We start from the raw sequence: 12,012 nt of genomic DNA, 5'->3' as shown, positions 1-12,012 counted from the left end.
CCTCCCCCTCTTAAAATAGTCCTAGCCCCGGCGGCTCTGACAACTCCTGATCACAGGAGATTGCTCTTCCTGGGATTTCATTCCTAGAGAAGAGCCTTCTGCTCTGAAGCTTTGAGGAGTTTTCGGGAATGCAGAGAGGCGCCTTCTCTCTGGGTCCCCTTTACTGTCAGCGTGGCCAGAAGGGAACTGAAATGATCTAACAGGTTGCCCTTTGATTGGGAGCCCAATGCAGGTGCTCAGTGATCGCACTTCTAGAATGTTCTCTTTCAGAAGGAAACCTTGCAGGAATAGGGCTTGATCCACTGAGTTTTCCACTGTTTCATCTGGCATGAAAGGAGCAGCGAGCAGAGGGTGTCTTCCGCACTGTGGGTCTCGGGCACAAGGGTATGGTAATAGGATCTGGGCCCCGGCAGGAATGCCAAGAGCTCCTGGACGTGCTGAGAGACTGTTGTTATTTAGCATGTATGAAGCACCCCCAGAGCCATACAATGCACAAAGAAAGCGTAGTTCCTATACTCCAGGAGCCCACGTGCTCGTGTCAGGGGGGACGCAGATGCAGAGCGCGGGCCCAACTTGACACTGAGTGAACTAGCAGAAGAGACGGAGGACACGTGGGGTGGGGGCGGGGGCGGGGGCCGTGGGCTGCTCTCTCCCTCTGGGCTCCGGCCAGCAGTGCCGCCGGGCCCTGCATCCCTGTCTCTCCCAGCAGCTAGGGAAGGGATGGAGGTGAGAGGCCCCCAGGGCCCGGTCCACGGCCCAGGGTCACTGTGGCGAGTCCCACACGGGGAAGGGGATCGGGAGTCTCACCTGCAGCCGGAAAGTGCCTGCTGTTCACCTGCAGAGCAGGCAGCTTGACACACGTGCTCAGCTGCCCAGTCGTGTCCGACTCTTCGCGACCCCAGAGACTGCAGCCCGCCAGGCTCCTCTGTCTGTGGGATTTTCCAGCGAGAATACTGGAGTGGCTTGCCATTTTCTCCTCCAGGGGATCTTCCCAACTCAGGGATCGAACCTGTATCTCCTGTGTTTCCTGCCTTGGTAGGTGGATTCTTTATCACTGAGCCACCTGGAAGCTCCTATTAGCTCCATTATTACCCCCAGAAACATCCAGAGCGCCATCTAGCCTATACATGAACCACATACATGTTCGAACATATAAATGTAAGGAGCATCTTTCTCCATACAGTGATATTTGGGTAGAAATCTGATATTTGGCTTCCAGACTTTCTCTCCCTCTTAAAAACGGATACACAATTGAACAGGTTAGTTAGCCCAGTTGGGGATGTTGGGTCAACTGTTACATTAGTTAGAGAAGGGCTTTGAGCTTCTTGAAAGAAAGGCGTTTATGAAGGTCCGCCTGGTGTTACTGCAGCCCATGAAGGAGTCAGAATGGCATGAATCAGAGGGCACTCATAAGGCAGGCGCGGGTGCAAGAGATTAATACCCAGGAGGATGTGGTATGAGTCATTTTCCCTTTATGTTCAACCTCATCCCATTTCTGACTAAGGCTCCAGGCCTAGTTCACAGCCCCACAGCTAAAAGGGCTTCAGAGAGAGCTCGACAGAGAACCTCAGAAATGATTAAAGGGTTGAAAAACGATGGCTATAAAAGATGTTAGGAACTTCTATTATTTAGCCAGGAGGGGAAAAAAATGACCAAGGGGACTCTTGAATTGTTAGTCCGGCATCTGTATTCCAGGGCCCAGGGACAGAGGCCAGCTGGTGTCCAGCTCTGTTGAGGATGTAAGGGTTTGGTCCAGTGATGATTAGGGTAGAACCGTGGTTCTCGTCGTGTAGCCAGCCTTAGCCCCACCTGGGAGCTAGTGAAAAATGTGCATTCTCAGGCCCCACCCAAGACCTGTTGATTCAAAAACTTTGGGGAGGGGGGAGGGCCCAGCAATCTGTGTTTTAACTCACTCCCCAAGTGATTCGGATGAAGTTGGAGGACCCCTGGACAAGGTGTACAGAGAGAAGAGTGTTATAAAATGGGGAATTGGGGTACTGGAAGAGGTAAGCTGTTTTCCTGAAGCCGTTGAAACCTGGGTTTGCAGGGCTTTCAGTATTCCGTCGGAAGTCAGGAGTTAAACGACCTGTCCGAATCCCCGCCAGCCTTCCCTCCTCTCTGCGTCTCCTGTCACTTCGAGAAGACTGATGATTAGCCAGGAGAGTTTGGCAGTTACTTCTGTGAGCTCAGTAGTTAGGACCCTGCCCACGCCAGATGGGGAGCAGATGAGAGCCTGATGCAGTCATGCTGAGCTATCAGGTGTCGCCATCTCTGCTCTGTATGGGGGCCCTTTGGTGTTAGCTTGTGGCCCCTCCACGTCACAGGCTGTTGTGACAGTCCCCATGGAAGGGGGGACTCGTCTCCCTTTCAGAAGCAAGGAGGCTGGGCAGGGAGTGTGGCCCTACCCCACTCCCCCATCTGTGGCCCTTGCACTGCGGGAATGCTGACCCATGCTTGCACGGGGCCTTCCATCTGACACCAGGAGGCTGGAGATGGGGCACCTCGATATATTGTGTTCATGGCTCTCCCCCGAGCCCGGGCATGGGGGCCTGTTTACCCTGTTGGTTTACATCTGCAGCAAACAGCCAGCCAGACACATAGTAGGTGCTTCACGCAAATAAATAGTGAGTCATTCCATCGTAGTGTCCCAGGCCATAGGTGCCCTGCCTTCATCCACGTGATGAATAACCTAGAGTCGGGTGGCTCGCCGTTCCTGCCTCCCCAGTCCAGATGCTCTCTCCTAAGCGTCCCTCCCCGCCCTCCATCTTGCACGTAATACAGATGCATCTCAATTTCGTGGTCTTTGCCCTTTTGTACATTCTTCCTGTGTGATTTGCGTGAAGGAGTGCTCTGGGGTGGAAAGCAGAAACTCCGGAGAGTGTGTCTGTCCGTCTGTTACACCCTGTATGGCATTTGGGACAGTCAGCGCTCTCTGCGATCCGAGTGGAGGGAGGGTTCCCTGAGGACACGTTCTGACAGTGCTGCCTAGAAAGTGTCACAGCGGGAGTGAGCTGCTGTCCCCAGAGAGGTCGTGTCCAGCCTGGGCCCGGCCCGGAGGCCCAGAGCTCGGCCCTGAGAGCTGGAACAGGGGCACCCTCAGCATTTGTTCTCAGTTATGCATTTGCAGAGGATTCTGCATTCCTGCAGGTGAGGGCAGTGTGGCACGGACTCCAATGTGTGCTGTCACGGCGGACAGAGGGTGGAGGTGGCAGGTGCATTCTGCAAGTTGTCACCAAGTCCTCAGACCTCATTACATTGGAACAAACTGACTTCTCAGATGTGAAGGCATGTGCACCGTCCTGTCCCACATCTGTGTCACGTGTCACGCACACCATATGTGAGGCCTGGTCCATATTCTGGTTGCACCCAGAAAACTCAGGTTTTATCTCAGCAGTTCAGAAGCAGAGACAGCCGACTTTGAACGCCTTGAATCTGCCCCTGAATTGAACATACTGTCTTTTAAACTCCTAAACTCTCAGTAACTATATGTCCAATAGAGGAAATGCCCAGTGGCTAGTTGATTTGGTTCTTCACGATAGCAGGCAAAGGCTATTTTCATTTCTATACAAAAAAAAGTGACGGAAAAGTCTTTCTTTGGGTATTTTCACCCTGGCAACAATGATTTTGTTTCTAAAGTCAGTCGTATCTAGTCCACAGGTGTGTCATTAAAAATGAGAATGGTTAGGTCATTTGGGATTAGCTTTATCTCATGGCAGTTGCTGAATCAAAAAATGTAACTACTTTGAAAGGAGAGAAAAGGTAAACTCCTTAGTTTTTAATTAGAAAGAACTAATGACCTAACAATTAAAAGATCCCCAGAAACAACCTAATAAGGTGCATGGACTATAGCCTGCCAGGCTCCTCTGTCCATGGGATTCTCCAGGCAAGAATACTGGAGTGCGTAGCCATTCCTTTCCCTAAGAGATTTTTCTGACCCAGGGATCAAACCCGGGTCTCCCACATCACAGGCAGGTTCTTTACCATCTGAGCCACCAGGGAAGCCAAGTAATTTATGGTCCTGCCCCGTATTGCAGCATGCTGCAGCTGTTTGAAATGATGGTATTGGATATATATGGAGTAAAACTAGCAGGTTACAAAAAAACAGAAGTATCAGCTCATTTTTCGAATGGAAAATATTTTTAAATGGGTATTCATAGCTTTAATTCCTTTTTTAAAAGGAAGGCATTTATATGCACATGAAAAAGAATGCAGTGCCCCCAATATAACAACAGTTAGCTATAGGAATGAGCTCACGTTTTCCCCTGGCTTCCTGGTTACCTGTATTTTAGGCTTTTTTCTTCAGTGAGCATATATGAGTTGTGAAATAACGAAAACCTTTCTTTTCAAAACAGAACTGTCGTAATTCATTTTTATTTTGACTTTTATATTTTGTTTGATTCATCAGTGGCTTCTCTGTGGCTTATGTAATTAATACCTCCCCCTGTGGATAAAGCGAGCACACCCAAGTGTGCACAGAAACAGTGGTCATCTCGCAGGGGTGGGCTAGCAGTGTTCCTTGTTTCACTTTCTTCTTTTCTGTATGTACCAAAACGTTTATATGTATATTGGGCTTCCCAGGTAGTGCTGGTGGTAAAGAACCTGCTTACCAATGCAGGGAGACATGGGTTCCATCCCTGGGTTGGGAAGATCCCCTGGAGAAGGAAATGGCAACCCACTCCAGTATTCTTGCCTGGGGAGTCCCATGGACAGCGGAGCCTGGCGGGCTACGCTCCATGGGGTCACAGAAGGTCAGGAACCACTGGGCATACATGTTCCAGGCACAGGCAAAAGGCATCCGGCAAGGGCCTGCCTTGTGACCTCAGTGCTCCAGAGGTTCCGTGAACTGTCCCACGAATCTCAGTTTGGCCAGGTTCACGGAGAAGGCAATGGCACCCCACTCCAGTACTCTTGCCTGGAGAATCCCATGGACGGAGGAGCCTGGTAGGCTGCAGTCCATGGGGTCGCTAAGAGTCGGACACGACTGAGCGACTTCCCTTTCACTTTTCACTTTCATGCATTGGAGGAGGTGGCAACCCACTCCAGTGTTCTTGCTTGGAGAATCCCGGGGACAGTGGAGCCTGGTGGGCTGCCGTCTCTGGGGTTGCACACAGTTGGACACGACTAAAGCGAGTTAGCAGCAGCAGCAGCAGTGTTATGTAGAGAGGGAAGGCAGGGAGCTGGCAAATAAAACATTTTTTTAAAAGTCATTAAAATAGTACATCTAGCATTAAGATTATTCACTTAGGCCCAGAATAGCGGAGGGTGGAACCATGGCCGCGGGCTTTGGGTCGTATTTACGCAGCACTTACTGTGTGGCCTCTGCGTGCATCTTGGCAGCGTTAACCGAGGTGATAACGGTGTAAGAGAGCATCTGCTGCTACGTTACTTCTGCCAGATGTTCCCAGCGTGTCCTTATGGCCTAATCGGAAGGGTAATTGGGGGAATTGTTTTGGTACTGGTGGTACTTGATTTAAGAAATTCTTGAGCCTTAACAGGAGGCCTCCCTTTCTACCCACTTTGTATAGTGACATGAAAGAATAAATACTTTTGATGGCTGTGGCAAAGGTCTCCCTTTGAAGTCTGTTCAAACACTAAGCCTTGACCAGAATGAATGGATCCATCACCAGGTTCACTTGGGGACAGAGGTCTGGGTGGAGGTTGAGTTGAATCCACTTTCAACAAGACTGATAACCTTAAACTTAAAGCAAAAGTGCCTCCAGAAGCCAGATGGATCACACTGTGGCCTAACCTTTGGTTCAGAGCCTTTGTTACTCCTCAGGAGTCTTTCCCAGAGTCCTGGGAGCCCAGAGAGCTGGTTTTTCAGGTTTCCTTCTTAAAGGAGCATCCTCCTCATCCTCGCCTTGCTTTCTTCATCATCTTCACCTCTTTCTCCTGCAACGGTATGGTTGGAATAATCTTGTAATCCTTCTCCATGCTCTCGCCTTCCCCAGGAAGTAAAGACATATCCCACATGGATTTATCATCTTTTTCTCTGGGCAGGGGAGGGCAAAGGAGCAGTGGGTGAACCGTTTAACCCAAATAGTCAGATAGCCAGTGGATGGAGCTCTGTTCCTGGTGAGGATATGCTGATGGCGGCCACATCAGCGTATCCTCGCTGCCAGATGGGTCCAACTTGCATTGAGTCACAGATTCCTCCTGCGTTGAGTGGGAGCACAGACTCGCATCAAGACGAGTAAGTGGGCAGTTACAGTTTGATTGACAGAAGGCTTTGCCAGTTGATTGGCAAGAAGGAAGAGAGCACCTTTTTAGAAGAGAGAAAGCAGAAAAAAGTATTTCCTGAGGCTCTAACTCCATTAGAAAAGGCAGGAAGCTGATGGCTGTCCAGGGAAAGGGTCATTGAATCTTGGCTTAAAAACTTGGACCGAGTTCATTTTCTTCCTTTTTGGGTTTTTTTTTGCTTGTGTATTCATCTGTTTTGTTTGTTTGTGTGTTTGTTTCTGTCTTTTCTCTGAAGACTGGAATCGGAAATGAGAAGGTGTGGTTGTACTCAGCATAGCGAGGTGGCTGGGAATTATAAAGGAACTCATCAACGAGTGTGAAGGTTTCTAAAAGAAAGAGGGATTGCTTTCAACCTGACCTGAAATTGAAGTGGCGCTGGAGCAGGGATGGGGGCGTGCTGGGATGGCCCATCACTTTTTGCCTCAGCCTGCCGAGTAGAGCCGAGAATCCCTGGGCACCTGGCAGGCAGCACGCCCACCCTGACACCTCCTCTGTCAGGCCTGGTTTTTGCCATCTCTACTTTTGTGGACATTTTTCTGATATTCCCCCGTCCTTTAAGTCATAATGTCTTCAGGCTCTGTGAGCCTTGTCAGTAACAATTAATGGAATCCAGAATTTTGACTTGAAGAAAAATGACTTGAAGTCTAATCCAGAAGAGACTTCTTTGGCCAGGTAGAAAAGCTTGACATTATCACGCGGTAGTTATCATGCATTGTCATGCTAACTGTTAAGTACTAGAAGGATCTGGTTTTTAGTCTGTATATGTGTTCTGAGACGAAATGATTCCAGTAGGCGATCGTATAATAAGAAAGATTTGGTTTTGGTCTCCTTTTAAGAACTCAAGTGATCAATTGGATATGACTCCAGGTGTAGAAGTTATCTTTTCTTTTTAAGCCAAACCATGAGGATATGTTGCTGGCGGCCATAGGATATGTTGATAGATGCCTTTTAGGCAGATCCAGTCACTTAAAAATTTACACACAGCAAAAATTCCCTTTTTCTGGTGTACAGCTGAATGAGGTTTTACACATGCTCGGGGTTTTATGGCCACCAGCACAGCCAGGATACAGAATAATCCCAGCTCTCCAGCAATTACCCTTGCGCTGCCCCTTTGCTTTCAAATGCTCCCTCCATCCTTTGCTCTCTGAGCAAAGTAGACTCTAAGCCCCAAACGCCGTGGTAGAGCCTGGAAATCTCACTAGCTAAGGGGGCTTAAGCACAACCTTTGACCAGTAAGTAGCTTATGCTGTCCCATGGGTGATTTCTAGCAAGCCAGACTAAAATACAAAGACGTGGGGGAATATCTGAGCGGGCACAGCAACAGCTGTACGCTGTAGGGTAAGGAGAGGTCCCCAGCGTCGTCCAGCCAAGTGAACAGCCAAATAACAACAGACATCTGCGGGGTGGGAGCACCAGTAACCAGCGTTGCTACAATATACGTTGTCCTTTGTAAAATGTCCATTTTTCAAGAAAAAAGTATGAGTCATGTTAGAGAAACTGAAAAGCGTGATACATACACAGGAGAAGTAAGCAGGCAGGAGAGACTGCTTTTGAGGGGCCCATTTATTGAACTTAGCAGACTTCAGAGCAGCTATTATTATATTATCTTAGTTCAAAATCTAAAATAAACTATTCTGAAAGAATTCAAGGAAAATTGGTGGCAGTGACTCATCAAATAGAGACTATCCTTAAAAGAGATAGAAATGATTAAAAAAAAAAAAATGTAGTTATGCCACCAAAAGCAAAAGTAAGGATAGATACATTGGACTACAGCAAAATTAAAAGTTTCTGTATATCAAAGGACACAAGAGTAAAAAGCCAACTACAGAGTGGGGGAAATATTTGTAAATCATATATCTGACAAGGGGCTAGTATCCACAATATAAATATATGAAGAACTCCTACAACTTAAACAATAGAAAAATAAACTGATTCAAAACTGCACAGAGGACTTAAATAGACATTTCTCCTTACAGATGGCCAGCAAGCACATTAAGAGATGTACCAACAGTAATCACTAGAAAAGTGAAAGTCAAACCCACAGCGAGATAACACCTCATGTCCATTGGGATGACTTCGCCTGAAAAAACAATAACATAGAAAAGAACATGTGGAGAAACTGGGACCTTTGTGCACCGTTGGTGGGAATGTAAAATGGTGTAGCTGCTGTACAAAGTAGTATGGTGGTTCCTGAAAAAATTAACAGATTTATCATCTGACCCAGCAATGCTGCTTCTGGTTGTATACCCAGAAGAACTGAAAGCAGGGACTCCAAGAGATATTTGTACACTGTTTTAATAGTATTATTCACAATAGCCAAAAAGTGGAAGCAACCCAGAACTCCATCAACAGATGAATGGATAAATAAGATATGGTCCATACATACAATGGACTATTATTCAGCCTAAAAATAAAAGGGAATTCTGACACGTTGCAACAAGGATGAACTTTGAAGCCATTATGCTAAGTGTAATAAGATACTCACAAAAAGACAGAGTGTGTGATTTCACTCATGTGATGCACTTAGAACAGTCAGATTCCAGAGACTGAAGGTAGAATTGTGGTGGCCAGGAAGAATGGAAAATTATTGTTTAGTGGGTACAGAGTTTCAGTTTTGTAAGATAAGTTCTATAGGCAGATGGTTGTGATGTTTACACAATGACGTGAATGTACTTAATGTCACTGAACTATACACTTAAAAATAGTTAAATGGAAAATTCTATGCTTATTTTAACCACAATTAAAACTTTTTTTTAAATGGCAATTTTGGAGTTGCAAAGTACAGTAACCAAAATGAAAAACTCCTCAGGAGGCTCCACAGTAGATTTGCATTTTCGGAAGAGAGAAGCAGCGAATTTGAAGATAGAGTGGTAGAAGTTACAGAACTGGTAGAAGTTACAGTTTCAGAAGAACTGAAAGAAAAAAGGATTGAGGGAAAATGAACAGTCTCAGAAAAACATGGGCCACTATGAAGAGTCCCAGCAGGAATACCAGAAGCAGAAGAGAGAGAAAGGGCAGAAAAACACTGTCAAAGAAGTCATGGCTGGCAAATCCCCAAAGCTGATGAGAAACACTAATGTGCACACCCAAAGTGCTTAACAAGTGCCAATTAGGATGAATGCAAAGAGATCCACACCCAGACATATTACAGTCAAAACGCCGAAAGATGAGGAGAAAGTGGGAATGCAGAGAGGCAGACATGACTCATGGCGTCTGGGGGGAGCCCAGGGCCTCTCACAGCAGTGGAGGCCAGGCAGCAGTGAGAGGACCCAGGAAAGTGCTGAGGGAACCCTGTATCCCGGAGAGCTGTCTTTCTAAATAGGAGCATCAGCAAGTAAATAAAGGCTGGGAGAAGGCCCTGCTGACAGGTCCGCCTTACAAGAAATACTAAAACGAGTTCGGTTCAGTCGGCTGAAAGGAAGCGACACAGAACAGCCATTGGAACACACCCAGGAGCTCCAGTAAAGGTGACGGAGTAGGTGATGATGCAAGACAGTATAGGTTTCTTTCTGTCTTCAGTTCAGTTCAGTCGCTCAGTCGTGTCCGACTCTTTGCGACCCCATGAATCACAGCATGCCAGGCCTGCCTGTCCATCACCAACTCCCGGAGTTCACTCAGACTCATGTCCATCAAGTCCGTGATGCCATCCAGCCATCTCATCCTCTATCGTCCCCTTCTCCTCCTGCCACCAATCCCTCCCAGCATCAGAGTCTTTTCCAATGAGTCAACTCTTCGCATGAGTTTCAGCTTTAGCATCATTCCTTCCAAAGAAATCCCAGGGCCGATCTCCTTCAGAATGGACTGGTTGGATCTCCTTGCAGTCCAAGGGACTCTCAAGAGTCTTCTCCAACACCACAGTTGAAAAGCATCAATTCTTCAGCGCTCAGCCTTCTTCACAGTCCAACTCTGATTTCAAACATCACGGAAGAGCAGCTTATATCTGGTGGTTTTCTGGTTATTGTAAGAAAGCTCCTTATGTTCACATACAAGCGCTTTCCTAGCTCTAAGCTTTCTAAACGAAACAGACACAGGGAGCTAGTGACTTGCCCTGGGAAGTTTCTGTCTTAACCGCACACGAGGAATGAAGCCACAGGAGCACTCTCAGAACGGGGAAATCATTTTCAAAGAAATCTTATAAACTGTCTTTTTATAAAACCTTCTGTCTCTGTGGTTTTTCAAAGGTGATATCAAGCAAATGCTTGTGGTTTCTTAACTTAGTAGTTGTTTAGTCACCAAGTTGTGACTGACCCTTTGGACTAGACCCTGCCAGACTCCTCTGTCCATTGAATTTCCCAGGCAAGAATACTGGAGTGGGTAGTCATTTCGTTTTCCAGGGGATCTTCCCAACCCAGGGATCGAACCCACGTGTCCTGCTTTGGTGGGTGGATTCTTTACCACTGAGCCATCAGGAAGACCCCTCTAATTTTAGTAACAAGACTTTAATTTCATAGTCTCAGAGGTATGAAGAACTACTAAATTTTCACCTGACTTACCAACCAAATTTATGGACTCACTGCCTTGTTTAGGCTGCTTCACTTACTATTTTGCCCTTACTGGTAGAATTGAATCAAGTTTGTTGCCTTCTGATGAGGTACTTCAGAGACGTGAATGGACTTTGCTCCCTTGCAGAGAGAAAAAGTCCAACTAAGTCATTTTAATATTTATTAATTTGTCCTCTCTTGCTTCTGCCTAAGAACTATTGCTTAAGAACCTCGGATGAAAATAAGAAATACGGGGCTGTAAACTGAGCGTGGATAATAGTTAAGATAATAATCTTCAACTGTCAACTCTTCCATTTATATTAATGTTCCAGTAATAGAAATAATATGTAGTGGTAGCAGGAATCAATGTTTTCATAAGTATCATTCACATCTTTATTGAACTTCCATTATACTCGGAATAAAATTAGCAAATAAATATGTAAGAACCAAGATGTCTATTTATATACATATTTCCATTTTCCACCGTGGCTGAAGGGAAAGTATTTCCCTAATATAGCTCCTGGGACTTGGCCAAGCAGCCCAACACTTCAGGGCACAGGATAGGAACAAGTGATCCTTAGGTTTGCCAGTTGATAGAAAGGATATTAAGTGATTTGCTCCTGAAAGCAAATCTGTTTTTGGTTACGAGTGAACAAAAACAGGTGACCTAGAATATTTGGAGGGAATCTGTGTCTATAGAGCATACAAAAAGGGAAAGATGTTCAGAGGCCGTTTCTGTCTGGGAGTGGGAATAGATAATATAAGGCTCAGCTGTTCTTGTCCTTGGGTTTCAAGCAGTATTGCACCTAAAACACTCTGGCGAGGTGGTCACAACCTGTTTTTCGAATCTCCACTGCAGGTAATTCCACATTTCCAGTGGGAGCTCATTTCACTGTGGGCAACCCATTGAGTTACAAAGTTTTCTCCTCCTATCTGAGTGTAGCTTTTCTTATTAATGATGAAAGACTGCTGTATCTCCAATTAGATAAAGAAGGGTGGATAATATATTTTCTCTTGATAGCCTTTTCATGGCAAATAAATCAGGAAACAATGGAAACAGTGACAGACTTAATTTTCTTGGGCTCCAAAATCATTGCAGTTGGTAACTGCAGCCATGAAATTAAAAGACGCTTGCTCCTTGGAAGAAAAGCTATGACCAACCTAGAAAGCATATTAAAAAAGCAGAGACATTACTTTGCCGACAAAGATTTGTCTAGTCAAAGCTATGGTTTTTCCAGTGGTCATGTATGGATGTGAGAGTTGGACCATAAAGCAAGCTGAGCGCCGAAGA

General features: G+C 46.2%; 1 protein-coding gene across 2 annotated transcripts in view; it reads left to right on the top strand.

Moving 5' to 3' along the window:
* Positions 1-12,012, top strand: part of SLC20A2 (solute carrier family 20 member 2) — a 110,443-nt gene that overhangs the window by 37,175 nt on the left and 61,256 nt on the right. The gene's annotated exons all lie outside the window — the stretch shown is intronic.

This window comes from Budorcas taxicolor, chromosome 24 (assembly GCF_023091745.1).
Source record: "Budorcas taxicolor isolate Tak-1 chromosome 24, Takin1.1, whole genome shotgun sequence".
NCBI lineage: Eukaryota > Metazoa > Chordata > Mammalia > Artiodactyla > Bovidae > Budorcas > Budorcas taxicolor.
Note: the sequence above shows the minus strand (reverse complement) of the source record. Positions and strands in the feature narration are given on the sequence as shown.